Source organism: Artemia sp. Qi Xiang Cuo, chromosome 18 (genome assembly GCF_049724085.1).
Source record: "Artemia sp. Qi Xiang Cuo chromosome 18, ASM4972408v1, whole genome shotgun sequence".
NCBI classification, from domain to species: Eukaryota; Metazoa; Arthropoda; class Branchiopoda; order Anostraca; family Artemiidae; genus Artemia; species Artemia sp. Qi Xiang Cuo.
In genome coordinates, this window is record NC_142811.1 from 41,405,944 (window position 1) to 41,417,547 (window position 11,604).

The window sequence follows — 11,604 nt, forward strand, 5'->3', positions numbered from 1 at the left end:
TGGACTGATCGTCTATTACTAGGTTGCTAGCTACTGCTGCAACCCAAATTCACATATATATTTATTTATGAGAGGCAGCCTGGCCGAGTGGTCCAAGGCACTGGTGTTAGCCACCAGTCTCTTCAGAGGCGTGGGTTCAATTCTTACCGCTGGTATACGATTATGTTTGAAAGACTGCAGTGTGAAAAGACATCAAAATTGCAGTTTTTGGTGGAAAAATTTTTTCTCTTTTAGAAATAATTTATTTTAGTTACTATAGATTTTTAACCCAATTAATTTACTTTAAAATGCGCTATTGAACAACCCTTTACGATGTTCCAGTGCCAAGCTATCTGTGGAAAAGAAAAAAGAAAAAAAAGAAAAAAAAAAGAAAAAAATATCCCGTTTAGGCAGAATGTTGTAGTAGCTGCCACTTTTCTTGATTTTCAAGCCAATATATTTCCCTTGCTGTTCAAGCCAAGGGACAGAAATTTTACTATGCAGGGGTTTCGGACAAGGCGGTTCTAATGGTGTACTTTTTGTTTTGATCTGACTCTTTTTTTTAAGAACTATGGGTTTTTATATTTCTTAACATTGGACGTGATCGTCTCTTACTAGGTTGCTAGCTACTGCTGCAACCCGGATATGGACTAAGGTTCGTTCTTTCATGTAAAACTAGCAAAACATTTTTTAAGCCTGATGAAGATTTAACTAATGTGTCAAAAGTAAGGTTGCAAGTCGACGATTTTGTTTTGGCCTTATTATAATTGGTATGGTGAAATAATAATACGCATATGGCTCTAAAATCATACTTCTTTATGGTTAAATATGGTCTAGTGGCTAGGATAGTTAACTTTCACTTAACAGGCTCGGGTTCGATTCCCGAGGTGGGAAAATTTTTAACTCTATAATCTTCGAACATTTGAACCTTTTATAATTTATAATGATGCATAATATAAATACTATAATCTTAACTATAGTGAAGTTGCGTATGCAAGTTAATATAGGGAAGAGTTCGATCTTTATTAAGACATCAAAAATGCAGTTTTTGGTGGAAAAATTTATTCTCTTTTAGAAATAATTTATTTTAGTTACTATAGATTTTTAACCCAATTAATTTCCTTTAAAATGAGCTATTGAACAACCCTCTACGATGTTCCAGTGCCAAGCTATCTGTGGAAAAGAAAAAAAAGAAAAAAATATCCCGTTTGGGGAGAAAAACGTGGTTAAAGTCAATTTTCTTGATTTTCAAGCCAATATATTTCCCTTGCTGTTCAAGCCAAGGGACAGAAAGTTTCCTATACAGGGCTTTCGGACAAGGCGGTTCTAATGGTGTACTTTTTGTTTTGATCTGACTCCTTCGTTAGGAACTATGGGTTTTTATATTTCTTAACATTGGACGTGATCGTCTCTTACTAGGTTGCTAGCTACCGCTGCAACCCGGATATGGGCTGGAAGTTTGTTCTTTACTGTAATTTCTTTAGGAAAATAATTAAAATTTCTTAATGTAATAAAAATAATTTGTTTTAATTACAAAAGGTTTTTAACCCCATTAATTTCCTTTAAAATGAGCCATTGAACAACTCTCTACAATGTTCCAGTGCCATGCTATCTGTTGAATTACTAACCTATACTATAATAATTAGGTGGCGTATAAAATTTAGTATAGGCAAGATGTCGTTCTTTATTATAAATTTCAGTGATCGTCTTTTAATGTAAAAAAAAATATATATACTGTAATCTTAACTATAGTAAAGTTGCGTATGCAAGTTAGTATAGGGAAGAGTTTGATCTTTATTATACTGGAAACAAAGAAAAGGGAAAAAAAATATCCCGTTTAGGCAGAATGTTGTAGCAGCTGCCACTTTTCTTGATTTTTTAGTACTGATTTTTTAACTTGCGTGCAGCTTGCTTTGATCTAACCATTATGTATTCATGAATGAGACCATTTGCAGTTTTGACGTTTCTTATATAGTAATTATGACGTCACTGCATCAAAAATACAGTTTTTATTGGAAAAATTTATTCTCTTTTAGAAATAATTTATTTTAGTTACTATAGATTTTTAACCCAATTCATTTCCTTTAAAATGAGCTATTGAACAACCCTCTACGATGTTCCAGTGCCAAGCTATCTGTGGAAAAGAAAAAAGAAAAAAATATCCCGTTTGGGGAGAATAACGTGGTAAAAGTCTATTTTCTTGATTTTCAAGCCAATATATTTTCTTTGTTATTCAAGCCAAAGGGCGGTAAGTTTCCTTTATGGAGGATTTGGACAAGGCGGTTCTAATGGTGTACTTTTTGATTTGATCTGACTCTTTTTTTAGGAGCTACGGGTTTTTATATTTCTTAACATTGGAGGTGATCGTCTCTTACTAGGCTGCTAGCTACCGCTGCAACCCGGATAAGACAAGGCATTACAAATCGAATCATTGCCATTTCAAAATTATTTAAACACTTTATACATTCCGGTGTACAGTCTATATGAAGGTTATTTAATACTGATCGGACATTCTCCTGACTTTTCAACATTTTCCCAGCACAGTAATCACAGACAAAGAATGAATCTATGACATCCTCTTTCCAACCTGTACATTGAATTAGTTCTTCTCTGTCATCTTTGGGTATGTCCTGTTGTAGGTGTTCTAAAATCGTGGCCATCATTACATCAAAACCTTTCTGCCTTATATACGCTATTAATGAAACAGTTCAAGACAGGAAAATGTGGAGCTAGTGCCCTTAGAGAACGCAAATAGCTCTGACATCCCTCATTTGGGCTACAGTATAACGAATGCCCATGCTTTCTTGTGTCCCTGTAATTGATTTCACAATAATCCAAGCCGCCAAGGTAGAAATTAACCACTTTGTCAGTTGAAAATTTTAATGCTATATTGTTTTCAAGGATATCAAAAAGAATTTGACATAATTCAATATCCGTCGGATAGAGCTTGCAGATATCAGGGTGACATTGCCAAGTAACCTGCTGCCCAATTTTTGGTTTTGAATGTTTACTCAGATTGTTATAGGTGACTTCAGCCATCATAATTTCCTTGTCAGATCTAGTTTTAGAGCATTTTTCAATAGTTGTCTCGTACTTTTCAGGACAGTTTGTTCTACTACACAGAGAATTTTTTGCCAAATATTCAGTAGAACTGAACGAACTGTTTAAAACACAGTTAGAAATGCTTTTTTCTTGAGTCGGTGTTCCAGGAATTTGTTCTAAATCATTAGTCTTACAAACACATTTACTAATAACCCTAACAGGCTCGTTTTCGCCATAATTGAAAAACATTGCTTTTCCTTCGCTGTTGATAGGTATGCTTGTATATATATTTTTATTGCTGCTACATAAACTGCAATTGCTCCTTCCAAAATTAATATACGAATTTTCTAAGAAGTACGCCTCCGTATATTCACTGTGTTGTCGAACATTTTCCATTGCATCTATAAACTGTTCCGCAGTTGCCAATCCATACCTTGGAAGCTTTTCGTTAAACTGACAACATTTCTTTTGGATATTGCTATGAAGCTTTGCCAAAGCATTTCTAGCCGACTTTTCAACAGCATCCGCTCTTTCAAAGAGAATTTTAATCTGTAATTTCGAATACTTTTCGTGATCCCGATAAAACATGCGTAAAATGTTTCTCAATTTACAAAGATCAGCCTGCATTTTTGCCATCTTCTTGTATTTCTGAATGTAATTTTTCCCTTTGTCCTTATGCGTTCTTCGGTACAACCTCGCAGAGAATTTAATTTTTTCATTATAGCTTTTGTCACCCCAGTATCTACCCATTATTCTGGTAGCAACTTTTTTCTTATGTTTGTTTCGGTAATCTATATCGTTATCATACCGTTCCTTGCTCTTTTGTTTCGCTGTCTCAATTTTCCCTTCTCGATACCCCTGATCCGTAAGATACCTCTGTTTTGCTCTGTCATATTTCATTTTCTTAAATCCTGGATCACAAGACATCTTAGTAGCAATCCTTACGCGTGCTCGAGCTTTATTGCGTTTGGTGGCATTTTTATCTCTTTTAAATAAACTTTTCTGATATTTCAGGATGTTAGCTTTATTTTTTGTGTAGTAAAGTTTTCTATTAGTAGAAATTTGGATTGTTCTATTTTGATATTGTTTTTGGTTATTCTTTCTTTTTTTCCACTCGCGTGAGACCATATTTTTTCAAGGTTTAAAATTATTAAGCACACAAAATCCCGTGTCGAGTATCTAAAACCTAGCATAAAACAAAACTAATTTTAAAATTTTCAGGTATTTATCTTGTTTGAATTACAAAATTAGTATTATTGGTTAGACACCATAAATATTTTTGCAGTTTACATAATAAGTTTAGTGATTCTGGACTGAAAACTAAAATAATTGCAATTATGAGACAATAATATGGAGATATGTACTTTACGGGTTACAAACCAAAAAAAGTTTGGTTCCAGGATACAATAATAAATTTGAACTGAGATGAAAAAAAAATTTCTTCCAGGAGACAAAAAGCAAAACTAATTTTAGAATTTTCATGTATTTTTGTTGTTTAAATTAAAAAATTACTATTACTGATTAGGCATCATAAATATTTTTGCAGTTTACATAATAATTTTAGCGATTAAGCCAAAAAAGAAAATTTTGGTTCCAGGAGTTTCGGTTACTATTGAGACAAGTAGCTATTATTACTATAGAGTTCATTACATGGACTGTTTTATTGCTTCAAAATTCAAATATCTTTGAAAAGACTGCAGTATGAAAATACATCAAAAATGCAATTTTTTTGACAAAATTGATTCTACTTTAAAAAGTATTTTATTTTTAAATACAAAAGTGACTAGATGTTGCAATTTCCTTTAAAATGAGCTATTATACAGCTCTCTATGATTTTCCAGTGCCCAGCTAGCTGAGCAGAAAAAAAAGCGGAAAGAAAAAAATATCCCGTTTGTGGAGAATAACGTGGTAAAAGTCAATTTTCTTGATTTTCAAGCCAATATATTTTCTTTGTTATTCAAGCCAAAGGGCGGTAAGTTTCCTTTATAGAGGATTCGGACAAGGCGGTTCTAATGGTGTACTTTTTGTTTTGATCTGACTCTTTTTTTAGGAGTTGGGGGGTTTTATATTTCTTGACATTGGAGGTGATCGTCTCTTACTAGGTTGCTAGCTACCGCTGCAACCCGGATTACCATGAACTGTTTGATTGCTTCAAAATTCAAATATCTTTGAAAAGACTGCAGTATGAAAATACATCAAAAATGCAATTTTTTTGACAAAATTGATTCTACTTTAAAAAGTATTTTATTTTTAATTACAAAAGTGACTAGATGTTTCAATTTCCTTTAAAATGAGCTATTATACAGCTCTCTATGATTTTCCAATGCCCAGCTAGTTGAGGAGGAAAATCAAGCGGAAAGAGAAAAATATCCCGTTTAGGCAGAAGGTTGTAGTAGCTGCCATTTTTCTTGATTTTCAAGCCAATATATTTTCTTTGTTATTCAAGCCAAGGGACAGAAAGTTAACTATAGGGAAGTTTCAGACAGGGTGGTTCTAATGGTGTAATTTTTGTTTTGATCTGACTCTTTTCTTAGGAGTTAGGGGTTTTTATATTTCTTAACATTGGATGTGATCGTCTCTTACTAGGTTGCTAGCTACCGCTGCAAACCGGATGGAAGAGAAAGCAAAACAGAAAAGAAAAAAAGATGTCGTTTAGGCAGAATGCTGTAGTAGCTACCACTTTTCCTGATTTTTAAACCAATATATTTCCCGTGCTGTTCAAGCCAAAGGACAGGAAGTTTCCTATACAGGGGTTTCGGACAAGGCGGTTCTAATGGTGTAATTTTTGAGACACTCTTTTCTTAGGAGTTATGAGTTTTTTTATTTCTTAACATTGGTCGTGATCGTCTCTTGCTAGGTTGCTAGCTACCGCTACAACCTGAATTAAGTGGCCTGTAAAATTTAGTATAGGCAAGAGGTGGTTCTTTACTATAAATTTTATGCTATATCATTACAAACAGGAAAAAGCCTAAGGCTTTTTCTTCTTTGAAATAGTAAGAGACGAACCACAAGTAACTACCCCTGGAACCACCATATATCAGTTACTATGCATGAGCGATCGTTCTTTACTGTAAATTATCATAAATTTTATTGATCCTTTATGTAAATTTCTTCTTTGTTTGATGTAAAATTACAAACAGGAAAAAGCCTGTGGCTTTTTCTTAATTGGAATAGTAAGAGACGACCTGGTTACAAACTATGATTAAGACATCACTGATCAATCTTTAACATGAAATGTTTTTACTGTAATAGTTTGTTCTTTTCTTGGTTTCAGCAATCTCTACAGCCATGATACTGATAAATATTACACAATCCCTATTTATGTTGCAGTTATCATGGGCTAGGTGTCGTTCTTTATTGTAAGTAAAGCATTGGACATGAGTCTCCTACTAGGTTGCTAGCTACCGCTGCAACCCGGATTTTATCTCTATAATCTTCAAACATTTGAACCTTTTATAATTTATAATGATGTATCATATACATACTGTAATCTTAACTATAGTGAAGTTGCCTATGCAAGTTAGTATAGGGAAGAGTTCGATCTTTATTATAAAATACCGGGATTACGAAAAATATTCAAAATTAAAGATTAAAATTATCTCTGAAAGAATGGATTTTGTTGAAAAGTCAGCTAGAGATGCTTTCGGAAAACTCCATAGTAATATCCAAAAGAAATGTTGCATGTTTAGTGAAAAGCTTCCAAGGTATGAACCGGCAACTGTGGAACAGTTTATAGATGTAATGGGAAATTTTATAGATCACTGTGAAAATATGGAGGCATAATTGTTCTTTACTTAGTTTCAGCTTTAATTCGATGATCCAGACTTTATGTACTAACTACATCCAAAGACTATGACGTCATTGATTAATATTGTATATAAAAAATTAAGTTTTTCGTAAAAAAAATTAATTAAAAAAAAAATTAAGTACAAACAGCGCTAGATCTAGAGATTTCCTTTAAAATGAGCCATTGAACAACTCTCTACGATGTTCCAGTGCCAAGCTATCTGTGGAAAAGAAAGAATAAAAAAAAAATATCCCGTTTGTGGAGAATAACGTGGTTAAAGTCAATTTTCTTGATTATCAAGCCAATATATTTTCTTTGTTATTCAAGCCGCAGGGCGGTAAGTTTCCTTTATAGGGGTTTCGGACAAGGCGGTTCTAATGGTGTACTTTTTGTTTTGATCTGACTCTGTTTTTAGGATTTTGGAGTTTTTATATTTCTTAACATTGGACGTGATCGTCTCTTACTAGGTTGCTAGCTACCGCTGCAACCCCGATTATGTTATACTAACTACATCCAACGACTATGACGTCATTGGTCAATATTTTATATAAAAAATTAAGTTTTTCGTAAAAAATAATTAATTGAAAAAAAAAATTAAGTGCAAAAGTTGCTAGATCTAGAGATTTCCTTTAAAATGAGCCATTGAACAACTCTCTACGATGTTCCAGTGCCAAGCTATTTGTGGAAAAGAAGAAAGAAAAAAATATCCCGTTTAGGCAGAATGTTGTAGTAGCTGCCACTTTTCTTGATTTTCAAGCCAATATATTTCCCTTGCTGTTCAAGCCAAAGGACAGAAAGTTTCCTATACAGGGGTTTGGGACAAGGCGGTTCTAATGGTGTACTTTTTGTTTTGATCCGACTCCTTTTTTAGGAGCTATGGGTTTTTATATTTCTTAACATTGGACGTGATCGTCTCTTACTAGGTTGCTAGCTACCGCTGCAACCCGGAAATAATGTAAACCACCTTATATCAGTTACTATGGGCCAGAGATCGTTCTTTACTGTAACAATGATTAATCTTTAACATTAATTATAATCTTATTTTAGCTACAATGGGCTGGAAGTTTGTTCTTTAATGTAAAATAGTAAGATACGAAACTCAAACAAACAAGTAGCTAACTAAGTCCAATGTATGGAATGGTTTGTTATTTCAGTGATCGTCTTTTAATGTAAAAATATAAATACTGTAATATTAACTATAGTGAAGTTGCGTATGCAAGTTAGTATAGGGAAGAGTTTGATCTTTATTATATATATTTCTTAGCATTGGACGTGATCGTCTCTTACTAGGTTGCTAGCTACCGCTGCAACCCGGATTAGCATTGGACTGATCGTCTCTTGCTAGGTTGCTAGCTACTGCTGAAACCCAAATTATGAGAAGCAGCTTGGCCGAGTGGTCTAAGGCACTGGTGTTAGCCACCAGTCTCTTCGGAGGCGTGGGTTCAAATCTTACCGCTGGTATACGATTATGTTTGAAAGATCGCAGTGTGAAAAGACATCAAAAATGCAGTTTTTGGTGGAAAAATCTCTTTTAGAAATAATTTATTTTAGTTACAAAACGTTTTTAACCCAATTAATTTTCTTTAAAATGAGCTATTGAACAACCCTCTACGATGTTCCAGTGCCATGCTATCTCTGGATACAAAAGAAAAAAAAAGAAAAAAATATCCCGTTTAGGCAGAATGTTGTAGTAGCTGCCACTTTTCTTGATTTTCAAGCCAATATAATTCCCTTGCTGTTCAAGCTAAGGGACAGAAAGTTTACTATACAGGGGTTTCGGACAAGGCGGTTCTAATGGTGTACTTTTGAATTTGATCTGACTCCTTTTTTTAGGAACTATGGGTTTTTATATTTCTTAACATTGGACGTGATCGTCTCTTACTAGGTTGCTAGCTACCGCTGCAGCCTGGAAAACAAAGAAAAAAAGAAAAAAAAATATCCCGTTTAGGCAGAATGGTGTAGTAGCTGCCACTTTTCTTGATTTTCAAGCCAATATATTTCCCTTGCTGTTCAAGCCAAGGGACAGAAATTTTACTATACAGGGGTTTCGGACAAGGCGGTTCTAATGGTGTACTTTTTGTTTTGATCTGCCTCCCTTTTTAGGAGCTATGTGTTTTTATATTTCTTAACATTGGACGTGATCGTCTCTTACTAGGTTGCTAGCTACCGCTGCAACCCAGATATGATTTATGTCTAATATTCATGTAAACATCTTTAATTCTCTCTTAATAACAAGGGTTCGTAGCTCAGAGGTAGAGCAATTGACTGCAGATCGATAGGTCACCGGTTCGAATCCGGTTGGACCCTTATTTTTCAGAAAATAATTATGGTTTAAAATCTATTAACTGGTCTTTTACCCTAAACAAGATTTTAATTTATGTCTAATATTAATCATTATCTATATAATGATTTCTTATAATGCTTCAAATACTATGGACGAAAGTTCGTTCTTTAATGTAAAAAAAAATATCCCGTTTAGGCAGAATGTTGTAGTAGCTGCCACTTTTCTTGATTTTCAAGCCAATATATTTCCCTTGCTGTTCAAGCCAAGGGACAGAAATTTTACTATGCAGGGGTTTCGGACAAGGCGGTTCTAATGGTGTACTTTTTGTTTTGATCTGACTCTTTTTTTAAGAACTATGGGTTTTTATATTTCTTAACATTGGACGTGACTTACTAGGTTGCTAGCTACCGCTGCAACCCGGAACTATAAATACAAACAGGAAAAAGCCTACGGCTTTTTCTTCTTTTAAATAGTAAGAGACGAAACTCAAACAATCAAGTAGCTAACTAAGTCCAATGTATGGAATGGTTTGTTATTTCAGTGATCGTCTTTTAATGTAAATTTACTAACCTATACTATAGTTAAGTGGCCTATATAATTTAGTATAGGCAACAGGTCATTCTTTATTATAATTAATACAGAGCCACGGATAAAGCGGTAAAGAAGAGTGCCAGAAAAGACCAGAAAAACCTGCTGAAGCGGAAAGCAGCGAAGGCAGGAGAGGCAACGAAGAGAGGTGACTCAAGAGCCGTCTATAAAATCACTAATAAGATTATTGGAAAGAAATTCTTTATTCAACATGGACCAGTAAAAGATCCCTCGGGCATCCTGATAACCGAGCAGTCTGACGTAAACGAAGTCTGGGCCAGCCACTCCGAGAAGCTGTTGAACAGACCTCCGCCAGACGATCACCCAGAGATCCCAGCAACAACACTGTTTTCCTTAGACATCAGCACGGATCCGCCGTCATTCACTGAAATTATAGCAGTAGCAAAGAAGCTGAAAAATGGGAAAACGCTTGGCGAAGACAGGATATCCGTGGATATGATAAAAGCGACTCTTCTGACCTGCCCCAAGTTCTGGACAGCACTGTTCGCAGTAATATGGGCGACCACCAAAATACCTCCAGATTGGAAACGCCGCACCCTGGTGAGGATCTTTAAGAAAGGCGATGCGTCCCTCCCAGGCAACTGGCGAGGAATCTGTATGCTTTCAATACCTAGCAAATTGCTGACGCACATTTTCCTGCAGAGAATTAGCTCGCAGCTCGACAGACATCTTCGCGACGAGCAGCATGGATTCAGACCGAACCGTTCATGTGCGGACCTGATATTTACTCTATGACTACTGACGGAAGAGAGCAGAGAGTGGCGCTCCAAGATCTAAATGATATTCATCGTTTTTGAGAAAGCATTTGACTCAGTAGACCACCAAAGTCTGTGGTAGATCCTACTGCATTACGGAAGATAGTTTCACTGATCTTTTTCAGTGAGTTCAGTGAGATCTTTTTCACTGAGTTTTCCTGAGTTTAACTCAGTAGTTGCGTCCTATGTAGATAGCGAGTGCTGTGTAGACACCAGATGGCCAAACTCGTTTCTTCCGCATTCTGTCAGGAGTTAAGCAAGGTTGCGTCTTGTCACTGCTACTTTTCGTAATCGTCATTGATTATATACTGCGAAGTACAAGAACAGACAGAATCCAGCTGAATCCCGAAATACGCCTCAACGATGTAGACTTTACTGACAACCGTGCCGTCCGGGAATCATGCAAGCGAAGATTCCAAGAACTCCTTTACAAAGTGACGGAGAGAGGTGGCCAGGTCGGCCGGAAAATAAATAATGAGAAAACAAAATTCATGGCTACCACAGACTCACCCCTAACCATCACTTGCGGAGACCAAAACATAGAGCAATTCGTCCATTTCAAATACTTGGAAAGCACAATAGAAAGCACCGGATCGACCACAAAAGAAGTACTCACAAGAATTGGCCAAGACGATGGGGCCTTCAATAGATTACGGAAAATTTGGCGGTCCCAAAGCTTCTCTTTACGGCTAAAGCTACGACTCTTCAATCGTAATGTTATGCCAGTGCTGGTTTATACAGCCAAAACCTGGCACCTGAACAAGGAGAGAAGAATACGTGCTTTCGAAAACATATGTCTTAGAAGAATTCTACATCCGTTGGCAGCAGAGAATAACAAACCAATCCATTTGCGACAAGACGGGCCAGCCTTTTGAGACATATATCATAAGTTCTCCGATGAAGATGGAGATACCTTATCCAAGTACTACGTATGGACAATCTCCGACTGCCAAATGTAGTGATCCATTGGAAGCCCTTGGGTCCACGCCACAGTGGCAGACCCAACGCCCTGCGTCAAACGTACCAGACAGATCTCCGTAACCTGCACGCACCAATCCAATCTCAATGGGACGACATACTGGCAACAGCACAGCAGAAAACCTGCGGGAAGATTGGCGGCTCCTTCTTGATGCTCTGGGTGCCTCTGA

General features: G+C 36.0%; 1 non-coding gene across 1 annotated transcript; it reads left to right on the top strand.

The window, feature by feature from the left end:
• Positions 1 to 9,043: 9,043 nt before the first annotated feature.
• On the top strand, positions 9,044 to 9,115 carry TRNAC-GCA (transfer RNA cysteine (anticodon GCA)). The gene has a single exon. It is a non-coding gene; the product is annotated as a tRNA-Cys (tRNA).
• Positions 9,116 to 11,604: the final 2,489 nt, after the last annotated feature.